Source organism: Macrobrachium rosenbergii, chromosome 26 (assembly GCF_040412425.1).
Source record: "Macrobrachium rosenbergii isolate ZJJX-2024 chromosome 26, ASM4041242v1, whole genome shotgun sequence".
Lineage (NCBI taxonomy): Eukaryota > Metazoa > Arthropoda > Malacostraca > Decapoda > Palaemonidae > Macrobrachium > Macrobrachium rosenbergii.
Genome location: NC_089766.1, coordinates 20,681,856 through 20,696,857, shown reverse-complemented (window position 1 = coordinate 20,696,857; position 15,002 = coordinate 20,681,856). Strand labels below are relative to the sequence as shown.

Here is a 15,002-nt window from a genome sequence, read left to right as displayed (position 1 = left end):
GGCCTATATTCCTTCCGCCCTTCCTTGTCAGGCAGTGCCCAAAATGTGCTGTTGTATTTTCCAGCTTTAAATGAAGCATTTGATGGCTGGGATTCTTGGGAAAATATAATAATATATAATGATGTATGTATGTATGTATGTATGGATGTGTGTGTGTGTGTGTTTCTGTGTATGTTCCAGGATAACTCTGAAACACATTGAGCAATTTCAACCAAACTTGGTTTACATATGACTTACTATCTGGAAAAGAATACTGTGGGTGGGGGTAAGACATCACTGGCGCCAAAGGGTGTTGGGGGTGAGAAGGGGGTGACGCATAAAACGACAAATATTAATGTCTATTCCATAGTTTTCGAGGTTGCTGAGATGATTAGTGACACTCCTGATGCCTTTTAAGTCCACGTTCAACCCTGCTAGGAATGGGAGGTGAGAAGGGATGAAATATAAAATGTCAAAAATGTTGGGCAATGTAATTGAAGCAACTATCTTAACAGGAAAGAGGGAGAGGAAGAGAGAGAGAGAGAGAGAGAGAGAGAGAGAGAGAGAGAGAGAGAGAGAGGAAGTGAGATAGAGTAGAGGGATGTTAGGGAGGAGAGAGAGAGAGAGAGAGAGAGAGAGAGAGAGAGAGAGAGAGAGACAGACAGACAGAGAGAGAGAGAGAGAGAGAGAGAGAGAGAGAGAGAGAGAGATTATCAGAGAGATTTTAAGACATCACATCAGCACCAAAGGACACCAAAGGGGGTGGGGGTGGGAAGGGCTTTCCTAAAACAGGACTGGTTCTGCCTAGAGACTTAGTAACTAAATAAACTCTACAAGTTTATCATAGCTCATTTCAATATACATATGACTTACTATCTGGAAAGGAATAATTTTTTGGGGGGTGGGTAAGACATCACTGGCACCAAGGGGGACAGGAAGTGGGAAGGGGTGACATGTAAAAATAACCAAAAACAACAGATATTGGTATCTAATTCATAGTTTTCAAGGTTGCTGAGATGAATAGTGACAGTCTCGATGCCCTTAAGTCCAAGTTCAGCCCCTATAGGAATGGGGGTGAGAAAGGGTGAAATATAAAATGTCAAAAATGCTGGGCAATGTAATTGAAGCAACTATCTTAAAAGCAAAGGGAGAGAGAGAGAGAGAGAGAGAGAGAGAGAGAGAGAGAGAGAGAGAGAGAGAGAGTGGAGAAAGAGGGAAAGAGTGAGGGAGAGTTGGAGAGAGAGAGAGAGAGATAGTTTATTGCTTGACATTCAAAGTTTTCCCGGGCAGTGCCGGGTTGGTCAGCTAGACGAATCTAAAGGCAAATTTGCACACGACGCAATATTGGTGAGTAATTGATAGCTGATAGTTCAGCTAAATGGTAAATGCAACAAGAGTCATGCAATTTCAAGGCTCTTTCAGGATTCATGAAATATTTACGCTGTTTGCAAATGACATAGAAAGAGTTCACAAAAATAAATGGAATCCTTGGGTTGGTATTATACTAATACTTGCTATACAAATACATGTATACACCCTTCTTTAATGAAATAATATTGTTATCAACAGAAATATTGAAAATAAACAAATATAACAAAGCTTATGAAGCTTCACTTTTCTCATTAGAGATTGTCATTAAGGTCATGTCTTCCAAACATATTATTGTTCCCCTTCTTGTAATTACGGTGTAGTATTTTACAGGTTATGTTATAGGTGGAACGCTACTTGATGACCCTTTTCATCAAAGATATGGTTCTCGTATCGTCCTGCTCTTGGAAAACTTGACTCCGAACATTTCCAGACTTTTCTCATTGCCTGGCATAACAGTCTTGTCCGACAAGTTCCCTTTTGGGACCCCTGCTTTCTTGTGAACAATCTCCCGCTGGTTATCTGCCTGCCCAACTTCCGGTGCAGCAGACGATGTTGTGTTCGGCCTTTTCTCTGGCGTGTCCACCTGAGATCTGTCCTCGCCTCTACTCCTGTCCCGTCCTCTGCAGCCTTCTCCTCCAGAGGACAGTCAACAGTCACTTCCCGGCAATACGACTTGTCCAAAGGCCACAGCATCTTCTTCGGTCTTCCACCTCATTCCATTCACAGTTCCTCTCATGACTGCCTTACGCTGTTATTGAGCATCTGAAGGAAGACAGGTGAGTGCGTTTTCAAAAAAAGAATAAGAAATGTTTCCATCACCTTCTTGAACTCTTCTATCCCAAATTACAAATAGTTTCGGTGTGTATATATAATCACACCTATTTTATATATTTGTGTATTTTTAGTAATTCCACTACCTAACATAAACTAGTATACTCTGGAAAATTTATTATCTTTTTGTTGAAATCATATATCATATCCTTACGCATAAATCCTCTGACACTATCAGACACTTAATAAGATATAGGCCACCATCACTTGACGCCTCACTGTATTTTATTAATGGTTATCATGTCGATGAGATCATAGGCAATATATATGCAAATACTTGTGATTTCCGAAGGGAGGGGTGTTGGCTAACCGGGATGAGGATTGTAAAGGCATTTATTTTAGATGAAAGGCGGGAGACCAAGAATAGTCCCCCTCGTTAACGAAGGCCATTGGGCTTGTCAGTCTCGGGAAAGATATCCTACAACTTTATATGCACAACCTTTATGGAGGTGTTAGCCGTTTGTGAATTGAGGCTGTTGCGTTCTGACAATTAAGATACTGCATTCTCCAAGTTTCCAGCGCTTAGGAAGTTCTGAGACATTGATGTCTATCTATTTCAAGACAGTTTCTAAATACAAACAGAAGTCAAAGGTTATCGTCATGAGACATAACATATGCATGAGGAGGTATACATAAGGAGATGCCTGAGATCCATCCCAGTAACTTCATCTCCTCTCTCCTGTCCAAAAATGTTTCCTCTCTCCCCTTCAAAGGTCCAGCAGTCCTCCAGTCGAGACTGGATCCGCCAGTATGCGAACCTCTCCTCATTGAGTCTTTTCTACTGGAGTGACTGACCTCTGCACCAACCGCTCTCCAGTAAATGCAAGACGTTTGACTCTCTCGTGCATCTGCTTCTGTGTTCCTTTTTCTTCTTCTTGGTCTTTGGTGTCTCATTTACCCAGCGAGTCTATTCAGGGCTCTAATCTCATCTGAAATATTACAGCAAAACTTCACTTCGATTTTCACATTCACCCGGACATCTTCTTTGAACATTTTCGATCCATATATGATTATTCATTAGTATAGTCGTATAAACTCCGAAGTATATCAGATTTTTAATAAAAAAAAATGAGTCTTAACATACAGCTAAAACGTTCCCCTGATTGCCGCACATGACCACCAAACAACATTGTCAATAAAAATCGCCTCTTTTCAGTCTAATGAGACTTTTTGATAAAGCGCTGAACGAGTCCATCTTTAATAATGTGAACAAATAATAATGCAATTAACTACTCAGTTGACAGATGACATTTCCATGGCGGATGATACATAAAATGACTGATTCATTTCTGGAAAAGAATAATGTGGTCTTTGGGTTCTGTTAAGACATTCACTGGCACCAAAGGGGGCAGGAAGTGGATAAACATGACGGTTGACATAAAAATCAAAAAACAGATAGGTCAATTCCATAGTTTTCAAGGTTGCTGAGATGAATAATGACAGTCCTGATGCTAACATTCAGCCTCCCTATCCAGGGGTGAGAAAATATTTTAAAAATGCTGGACAAAGGTAACTGAATATCTTAACAGGAAAGGGAGAGAGTGAGAGAGATTTTTAATCAGGGTTAGAGTGGAGAAAGAGGGAAAGAGTGAGGAGAGTTGGAGAGAGGGAGAGTTTATTGGTTGTCATTCAGAGTTTTCCCGGGCAGTGGCTGGTTGGTCAGGTAGACAATCTAAAGGCAAATTTGCAATTGCACGGAGCACTTGACGCAATATTGGTGAGTAATTGATAACTGATAGTTCAGCTAAATGGTAAATGCAACAAGAGTCATGCAATTTCAAGGCTCTTTCAGGATTCATGAAATATTCACGCTGTTTGCAAATGACATCAAAGAGTTCACAAAAATAAATGGAATCCTTGGGTTGGTATTATACTAATACTAAATATACAAATACATGTATACACCCTTCTTTAATGAAATAATATTATTATAAACAGAAATATTGAAAAGAAACAAATATAACAAAACTTATGAAGTTTCCCTTTTCTCGTTAGAGATTGTCATTAAGGTCATGTCTTCCAAACATGTTATTGTTCCCCTTCTTGTAATTATGGTGTAATATTTTACAGGTTATGTTATAGGTGGAAAGCTACTTGATGATCCTTTTCATCAAAGATATGGTTCTCGTATCGTCCTGCTCTTGAAAACTTGACTCCGAACATTTTCAGACTTTTCTCATTGCCTAGCATAACAGTCTTGTCCGACAAGTTCCCTGGTGGGACTCCTGCTTTCTTGTGAACAATTTCCAATTGGTTATCTGCCTGCCCTACTTCCGGTGCAGCAGACTATGTTGTGTTCGGCCTTTTCTCTGGCGTTTCCACCTGAAATCTGTCCTCGCCTCTACTCCTGTCCCGTCCTCTGAAGTCTCCTCCTCCAGAGGACAGTCACTTCCCGGCAATACGACTTGTCCAAAGACCACAGCATCTTCTTCAGTCTTCCACCTCATTCCATTCACAGTTCCTCTCATGACTGCCTTACGCTGTTATTGAGCATCTGAAGGAAGACCCTGAGTGCGTTTTCAAAAAAATAAGAAAACGTTTCCATCACCTTCACTGAAATCTCTTCTATCCCAAATTTCAAATTGTTTCGTGTGTATATATAATCACACCTATTTTATATATTTGTGTATTTTTAGTAATTCCGCTACCTAACATAAACTAGTATACTCTGGAAAATTTATTATCTTTTGTTGAAATCATATATCATATCCTCACCACAAAAATCCTCTGACCGCATCAATCAATCCTGTCTGACACTATCAGACACATAATAAGATATAGGTGACCATCACTTGACGCCTCACTGTATTTTTCATTAATGGTTATCATGTCGATGAGATCATAGGCAATATATATGCAAATACTTGTGATTTCCGAAAGGGTGTTGGCTAACAGGGATGAGGATTGTAAAAGGCATTTATTTTAGATGAATGGCACGAGACCAAGAATAGTCCCCTCGTTAACGAAGGCCATTGGGCTTGTCAGTCTTGGGAAAGATATCCTACAACTTTATATGCACAACCTTTATGGAGGTGTTAGACGTTTGTGAATTGAGGCTGTTGCGTTCTGACAATAAAGGTACTGCATTCTCCAATTTTCCAGGGCTTAGGAAGTTCTGAGACATTGATGTCTATCTATTTCAAGACCGTTTCCAAATACAAACAGAAGTCAAAAGTTATCATCATGAGATATAACATATGCATGAGGAGGTATACATAAGGAGATGCTTGGGATCCATCCCGGTAACTTCATCTCCTCTCTCCTGTCCAAAAATGTTTCCTCTCTCCCCTTCAAAGGCCCAGCAGTCCTCCAGTCGAGACTGGATCCACCAGTATGTGAACCTTTCCTCACAGAGTCTTTTCTGCTGGAGTGACTGACCTCTGCACCAACCGCTCTCCAGTTAATGCAAGACGTTTGACTCTCTCGTGCATCTGCTTCTGTATTCCTTTTTCTTCTTCTGGGTCTTTGGTGTCTCATTTACCTAGCAAGTCTATTCAGGGCTTTAATCTCATCTGAAATATTGCAGCAAAACTTCACTTCGATTTTATTTACATTCACCCGGACATCTTCTTTGAACATTTTCGATCCATATATGATTATTCATTAGTATAGTTGTATAAACTCCATAGTATCTCAGTTTCTTAATAAAAAAAAGAGTCTTAACATACAGCTAAAACGTTCCCCTGATTGCCGCACATGACCACCAAACAACACTGTCAATAAAAGTCGCCTCTTTTCAGTCTAATGAGACTTTTCGATAAAGCGCTGAACGAGTCCATCTTTAATAATGTGAACAAATAATAATGCAATTAACTACTCAGTTGACAGATGACAGTACAGCTGTGGCCATTCCATGGCGGATGATAAACATAAAATCACTGATTCATTTCTCGTGTATACTGCTGGTCTTTGGAGTTCTGTTGCTAACATTCCTCCTTTCCTACGAAAATTTAATACAAAAAACGAATACTAAATGAACATGACGATTCACTCTTGTGAATCATCATTTGAATGCAGGTTTCGTTCAAATTCTCTTATACGTTTTTAACTCTCTCTCTCTCTCTCTCTCTCTCTCTCTCTCTCTCTCTCTCTCTCTCTCTCTCTCCTATTCGTCGAGCAGACAAGAACAACTGCAAAAAAGAGAACTTCTTCCAGCGGTAATTGTGTCCAGCTGAAATCCTCGAGGAAGGGAGGTAGGAGCATTGTCTTTTCCTTGCTTTGATTTTCCTCACCACAAAGGAATGTCAGTCTTTCACAACCGCATCATTTTTAATCATGATCTGTCTGTAGAAAAGATAACGGATAAACAAAGCAAAATAAATAAGGGGGGGAATAAGAATATTCACATCTGACAGCTTGAAAGTTTGTTCCTTCTACTCTGAGACCCCAAGGAAGAAGATCTGAACCGAACATCGAGACTTGGGCCTCAAAGGGTGATTTGTGTCATTTCCAAAAATGGGTCCATTTTCTGTCGCTGGAATTGCACGGAGCACTCGTACTCATTCACAATGAACGACTCATTAATGGGATTTTAGATAAAGGCTCGATGATCTGTGGCTCTTACGGAAGCCCCTGACCTCTGAGGAACAGTGAGCTATTCTGTCCTCTGTCTCTTTAAATAATAGACGTCGAATTCTCTATTTCCCGACAGGCATCAATAATGATAATATTAAGTAACGTAGAAAGCATATAAGGCAAACGTGAAATACAGAGCACTTTACTAAATATCGCATACCTTATTGCTCATGGATTTTACTTCAAAAATGAATTTCCTGATCCTTGACTTGCATGGCGTCCAAAAAAAAATGCAATGAATAAAACAATTATTTGTTAAGGAACCCAGCATGCTTCCCGTCTTTGAGTATGTCAGAGAACTTTTCTAAGACTTCGTTTAATTATTCAGGCTTATGAAGGAGAAATAGAGAAGGTAATTAAGGGACAGCTTAAATTAGGATAATCCAAATTTAATCAGTCTTCCTTTTGAACAGCCTGGGAATCGTCGCGATTATTTACTCCGAAGCAAAATGACTCCCAGTTCCAGAAGTAAGTCTGTTTGTTATGAGGTGGTAGATGAAATGAGACTACTGTAGCCTCTCCATTTTAGTGATTTATTACACAAGTGCAAAATGAATCTGCTTGCTCAGGCAGCGTCTCCCCATGAATCCCTCTCGCCAATCTCTCACTCACGCCGTTTCACACAAACTCCACGCGCATCGGTAACTATTATGGTTTTCCACAATTGCCGTAAAAAATCAATTTAACAACAGTGTATACTCAAGATGATACAGAGGTCACTGGAACATGGTCTTAAAATATACTACATATAAAAACTTCAGTATTTTTCAAGATAGATAAATATGGTAAATGGCAAAATATTTTACATGTGTTCTCATATGTTCTTTCTTGTCACTACCTTTACAGAAAAACACCTTATGCCATATTTCGTCCTTGCAATTCTTGCAGCTTTGTAAGACAAAGCTTATCATGTTATTCAGTCATTTAATTATGAGCGTATCCTTCATATTCCACTTAGAAAAAATCATTTAGAAAATTGTGCCACTATTAATATGACTTACATATAACCATGATCATGTCTGCAACTGATTAAACCTAATTCTGTCCGAACAAACAAAGATGTTGACAGCTTTCTTAGATCGGGTTTCCTCTCGTCTTATGCACGCAATTACAATTCCCGTTCCAGGTTCTCGGTCATTTTTGTTAGTGCGATGGCAAAGCCTCTGATAAATTTGCCATACAGGAAGATGCTCTCTTTAAAAGCCAATAGAATAAGGATTTCCGCAGGCATATATGCATGCATGCATATGTGAATGAACCTATTTATTCAAGAAAGTTAAAGCCAAAGGGTATTAATCGAACTCCTGGTGGATAGGGCACACGATTAGAACCCTTCCGTAAAGCCAAACCTTGACAATAAACAAGTATTAACGTCAATGGTCAGTTTAGAAATCAGTTGGTGCAGTCAGCAGTCGCTAAGACCATTTCATGGCATCATAATCCTTCCCAAGGACGCTCAATTGCAGGGGAATACCTGAGGGAGAGTCGCGCCCCTAGAAACCGTGACAGGATTCGTCTTAGTTGTGAAATGCAGCAACTGAATGTTTACCATGGTCTAAGAAAGAGAAGGTCTGTTCACAACTGACCCAAATTCGACCAACTTCGCGCACGGGGTGAGCCGACGGGCCATTTGCCTGTCAGCCATGCCAAGGAAGTATAGCAGAAAAGAGGAGCTGTAAATGCGATCGTGATTTTATATTGTGTGTTCGCGTGTATTTTGGTCATCGTCATTGTAGAACTATGCCGTGTAACTCCAGCTGAGATGGAAATACTGATCTTACTTTTCATAAATTTCCTAAAATGAAGAACTCCGAAAGAAATGGATTCAGCTGTGCAAGAGAAAAGACAAATTCAATGCGGACTCTTCAAGGAGTTGCAGCTTGAATTTTGAATCAACTGATTATGCAAGGAACCTTCAATATGAATTACTTCTAATCTCAATGCCAAGACATCTTGTACAATTACAGATTGATGCAATACCAACGTTGCATCTGCCAGCATCAGAGGATAAGTTTAGAATTTTGTATTCTTTTGAAGTAGAGTCGATGGTTCTTAATGAATCAGTTTATATTGTTAATATATTGCAATGTGACAAATATTTGCTACTTAATAGTTACGGTGTTTTCTATTACCATTTATAACTGAATATCGCAAATGATAGATGCCATGATTCCCCTATTTGGATTTTCGGTGGTGTGCAAGGAGAGAGTACATGTAGTGGTATTCTATCCGAGTAAAGTTAACTGTTCATAATAAATCAGTTTATATAGTTGAATTATAGCATGACATATATTTGTCACTTAATATTTACTATGCTTACTATTACCATTGATAATGAAATGTTTCAAATGGTTTGATGTCACGATTTTCACTTTAGATTTTGGGTGGTGTACAAGGAAAGAGGAGATGTAATGTAAATAAAATTTTTATATTTATTTTTTATACAATTAAATGTGTGAGCATTCCAGCTGATTTCCTATAAAGCTAACAATCATCATCAACGTGGCTACGAAATTTTTCCGTTTTGAAACTTAAAAGATAATTGCTAGACTAGAACTTTTGGTCGGGGAATTAAAATACCAGTATTCCATTTGGTGAACAAATTGTTGACCTAGTTAATCTTTTTGCAATACCTGCGCAAAGTTTCTGGTTCCTTTGCCCAGTAAACAACACAATTTAAGTTGACCATATGCTACCAATCATGGACTTTGGACCAGGGAATTGAAATACCAAATTTTCTTTCGGTAAATAAATTGTTCACCTAGTTAATCTTTTCATAGTACCTGAGCAATATTTCATGTTTCTCTGCCAGTAAAAATGCCAAAGTTTCCTTTGGGGAGTAAATGGCTGACCTACTTAATCTTTTTTGTAATACCTCGACAATATTTTCATTGTTCTTTGCCCAGTAAATAATATAATTGCCGTTGACTAGAAGCCACCAATTATGAACTTTAGGTCAGGGAAGTAAAATACCAAAGTTTCCTTTGGAGAGTAAATGGTTGACCTACTTATTCTTTTTATAATACCTCGGCAATATTTCCATTGTTCTTTGCCCAGTAAATAATACAATTGCAGCTGACTGGATGCCACCAATTATAAGATTAGGTCTAACCATACAAGTAATGATAAATTGTTTTCAGTTGAACGTAAGTCACCAGTTATAACCTTTTTTGTTTCTTTTGTACTAAAAATCAGTTGTAAATATTACAGGAAATTATGTCTTTACCAGCCGGGGGTTGTTTCCTAGTTATGTTCTTGATGTTATAGTAAAGTCAATATTCTATGAATGAAATAAATCTTTTATTGCCCTACCATTACCTTTAAAAACAATTAAACTATTGCATTTTGCTTAATCACATTTTTACAGAAATATTGGGTAAATCCCGTTATTAAAATTAACATCTTTTGTTTTATAAACGTTCCCTTCTAAGTCTTTCTCTACCCATCTCGCCGCATGACGTAGGTGTAGCTCCGCCTACCTGAGCGTGAACAGACCCTCTCTCTCTTAAGGTCCGTTCACACATTCACGTATCAGCCCACGCATGTTCACGCATGTGAAACGTGGCTATACTGTAGGGTTTGTCGGCGCGATCAAGTGGATACGTGTCAAAGGCCGATGTCCGTAAGTCAACATAACGACGCCATAACGTAAGTATGGATTAATGCGTGTTAAGGCTACGGACTGCGCAAGACTGACGGGATGCTTACGTGAACTGCCACGACAATAGGCCACACCCCCATATGTAATGCATGGCAGAGCAAGTAACACCCACTCACGTATACCGTATGTGTAACGTTGTGCGTTACGACCTCACGACACCCTCACAATATCCCCACGTACATCAGCGGGTATACACCAGGTACAAAAGGGCCGTGCTGTGCACATGTGTTTGCAGTGCCATTCAGCGCCTCCCTGTAGCAAGAAGTATTCCCCTGCTGCTGAATCAACATGAAGAACATTGAGGACATCGTTGCCCTTATAACACCAGCACACAGGCAACAAAGAAACGTAATGAAGGCCGTCGTGGAGTATGTGCACTGCATGGTATTGGTGGAAGCTATGAAGGCTTACATTGCAATTGAAAATAAGAAAAAAAAGAGGAGGCCAAGGAAGGTTTGGGCTTGGCCGTACTTGCAAAGAAGAGTGGAGCTAGGCCACTATGACAACCTGATGGAGGAGCTGGCAACCGAAAACTCAGAACTATACAGGAATTTTACGTGAACTGACAGAGACATATTCAATGAAATAGTTGAACGTGTCACACCCTACATTCAGAAGCAACGCATATTTTGGAGGGAACCCCTTACACCAGGACTGCGTGTGGCCATCACCCTACGTTTCCTCGCCACGGGTGACTCATATAAGAGCCTGCAATACGCATTCCGAGTAGCTCACAATACCATAAGTTGCATTGTACCTGAGACCTGCAGGGCCATTGTTTCTGCCTTTGGAGATGAGGAACTGCAGGTACCACAAACACCAGAGGCTTGGAAGCAGGTTGCCCGCGGGTTTAAGGAACGGTGGAACTTCCCCCACGTAATTGGAGCAATAGACTGTAAACACATCAGGCTCCGTAACCCTCCCCTTGGTGGTACGCATTACTACAATTACAAGAAGCTCTTCTCCATGATTCTACTTGCTATTGTCGACGCTTCATATAAGTTCCTCTACGTGGACATGGGTGCCATTGGGTCAGAGTCGGACGGTGGTGTATTTGCCCAGACCCGTCTGTGTGAAATGCTGGCAAAACAGGAAGCAAACCTTCCCCAACCTGAGGCCCTACCTGATGCAACAAATGGAGCTCCTGTAGACTACTTCCTGCTTGGCGATGATGCCTTCCTCCTGTGGAACTATCTCATGAAGCCCTACCCCAAAAGAGGCCAGTCCAAGGAGGAGCGGATCTACAACTACACGTTAAGTAGGGCACGGCGGATGGTGGAGAATGCCTTCGGGATTCTGGCCAGCAAATTCAGAGTACTCCACACGTCAATGTGTATCAAGCCTGACCGTGCAGAGTCAGTAGTGCTGGCCGCGTGTGTTCTGCACAACCTTATAATAAAAAGAAATCCACGCAGGCAGGAAGCAGATCAGGAGAACCCCATCACACATGATTTCATACCTGGTGCCTGGAGGAGTGACCCACCCCTAGGAGATGCTCTTCCAACCATGGGCGGCAACACTGCAACCAGGAATACCAAGGAACAATGCAACATCCTGAAAGACTACTTTTCATCTCCTGGTGGTTCCGTTACTTGGCAGGAGAACTACTGTTAACATACATTTATATTTGTTATAATAATTTCTCTTTGTATGTCGACTTCCAAAATTTTTAATATCCGTACAGTTTACTTTTCCTTTGTATTTATGCATTTATTTGTTTTACATATGTCTTATTTGTGTTATTATTCTTACTTCATTTTATAAGTATAATGGGTTTTAGTTCATTGAATAAAAGTTATTTTTCAATAATATGTTTATTGTTTATACTAATCCTGATACATGCACTGAAACATACAATACCAAAAATAAACATTTGTTATATAAGGTAATTTTCAACTATATATTTGTTTGCATGTTTTTTTTTTTAGTATTGGATCATACACTCTGACATTTTTAAAGCAGAAGCAAATACATGTATTGCAATGTGGCTAAGTGCATTACTCCAAGGCGTGGGAAGATTATAACTTTGAATATTTTGAAATGGTTTATACCTTTATATAGGCCATTACCAAGCAGTAGTGAAGAACATCTTAATAATATGAAAATACAGATTTTTTTTTATTTTTTATTTTAATATAATACACCTTCACTTACTTCTTATTTTTGTTGCTATTCTTACTTTATTTTGTTACTTCCATGGTTTGTAGGTCATTGAATAGAAGTTACTTTTCTATTATATTTTTATTGTTTATACTAGTGCTGATATATAGATTGAAACATACAATAATACAAAAAAATAGATATTTGTTTATATAAGTTAATTTTCAACTATATAGTTGTTTGCATATGTCTTAATTGTGTGATTATTATTACTTCATTTTGTTACTTTGATGATTTTTAGTTCATTGAATAAAAGTTATTTTTCAATTATGTTTATTGCTTATACTAATGGTGAAATATTTACATGGAAACATACAATAATACAAAATATATACATTTGTTTACATTGTAAACAGTAAGTAACGCAACGCTAACACGATTTTTCACCTTTCACTTCCTGTTCCCATTCATTATTGCAGCTGCCTCCATAGTCCATATTTTATTTTTACATCAAACAGGGTCCAACAACCCACTAGGAATCTCCAGACAACTAGAAAAAATCCCCTTTCACCCCTACTTCTCGTTCAAAGACATCGTAGGATTTGTAGTCACACTGGCCGCCCTAATCATCCTCACACTCCTCGATCCTTACCTCCTGGGGGACCCAGACAACTTCATTCCAGCCAACCCTCTAGTCACTCCTGCTCATATTCAACCAGAATGGTACTTCCTATTCGCTTACGCAATTCTACGATCAATCCCCAATAAGCTAGGAGGAGTTATCGCCTTGGTGATATCAGTAGCTATCTTATTCATCCTACCATTTACGCACAAAAACAAATTCCGAAGATTAGCCTTCTACCCGATCAGACAAATCTTATTCTGATCTATAATTAGAATCGTAATTTTATTGACATGAATCGGCGCTCGGCCAGTAGAAGACCCGTACATCCTCACAGGACAGATCTTAACAGTCTTGTATTTCTCATTCTTCATTATTAACCCGCTAGCAATGGTTGTATGAGATAAACTCATAGACTGACTATTCATCTTTAGGAAGACAAGTGTTTTGAAAGCACCCAACAAGAGTTCGAATCTCTTAATAGTCTATCCTAATTTCTTTACAAAGCTATACTAGGGTAACTTCTAAAAAGACCTTCAATCCTATAAAAAAAATACAATAATTTAGGGCCACAGGGAGAAACCTTTTTCAAGCAAGATACATCAACTTGTCATAACGAAACCGAGGCAGAGTACCACGCACCCACACAAAACAAAAACCAATAAACATAATTTTCACATAAAACAGCAAGGAAACAAGTCCACTCCCCAAGAAAATGATAGAAAAAAGAGCTCTCAAAAACAAAATCCTGGCATACTCAGCTATGAAAATTAAAGCAAATCCACCTCCCCTATATTCGGTGTTAAACCCTGACACTAACTCAGATTCGCCTTCTGCAAAATCGAAAGGAGTTCGATTTCTTTCAGCTAAACAAGAAGCAAATCATAACAAAGCCAATGGAAATCCTAAAATAAAAAAACCAACAATAACGCTGATATCTCTCAAACAGTCTCAAATCAAAACCTCCCACCAAAAACAACATGCTCAATAAAATCAAAGCAAGACTCACCTCATAAGAGATAGTCTGAGCAACAGCACGAAGACAACCCAAAAGAGAATACTTAGAGTTAGAAGCCCAACCAGCACCCATAGTAGAATACACTCTTGCTCTCGTGCAACAGAGAAAAAACAAGATACCAAACTCAAAAGAGAACAACCCTAACTCATACGGCATTAAACACCAACAAACCAAAGCAATAAATAACCTAAACACAGGAGATAAATAGTAAGGAATAAAATTACTCATAGTGGGGAAAGTCTGCTCTTTAGTAAATAACTTAACAGCATCAGCAAAAGGCTGCAATAAACCAGCATACCCTACTTTATTAGGACCCTTACGAATCTGAATATAACCCAAGGTTTTACGCTCAAGCAATGTAAAGAATGCAACAGAAACCAAAACCAAAATTACTAAAATTAGATAACTAACTAACTTAATCAAAATTATCACAGAAAGAAGGCACAAGAGAGCCTCTTCCTATTGTCTATAGTAATCACTATATTAACGGATCCTAAATCCGACGCACTAATCTGCCAAGACAATCCATTAAAGTTTATCTTACACAAAGACTATCCCAAAAGCTCAATCCTTTCGTACTAAAGCCATTTTTAAACCACTAAAAGATAGAAACCAACCTGGCTCACACCGGTTTGAACTCAAATCATGTAAAATTTTAAAGGTCGAACAGACCCACCAGCTAAACGGCTACACCTAGCTGAAATTTTAATTCAACATCGAGGTCGCAACTACTCTTGTCGATAAGAACTCTCAAAGAAAATCACGCTGTTATCCCTAAAGTAACTTATTCTCCTAATCCCCAAAGAAGGATCAAATTCTAATTAATGCTATAAAATTAAATAGAC

General features: G+C 39.0%; 1 pseudogene; it reads right to left on the bottom strand.

Annotated features, from left to right (window-relative positions):
* Positions 1-13,533: 13,533 nt before the first annotated feature.
* LOC136853109 (NADH-ubiquinone oxidoreductase chain 1-like) lies at positions 13,534-14,613 on the bottom strand (annotated as a pseudogene).
* Between the last annotated feature and the right edge of the window lie 389 nt (positions 14,614-15,002).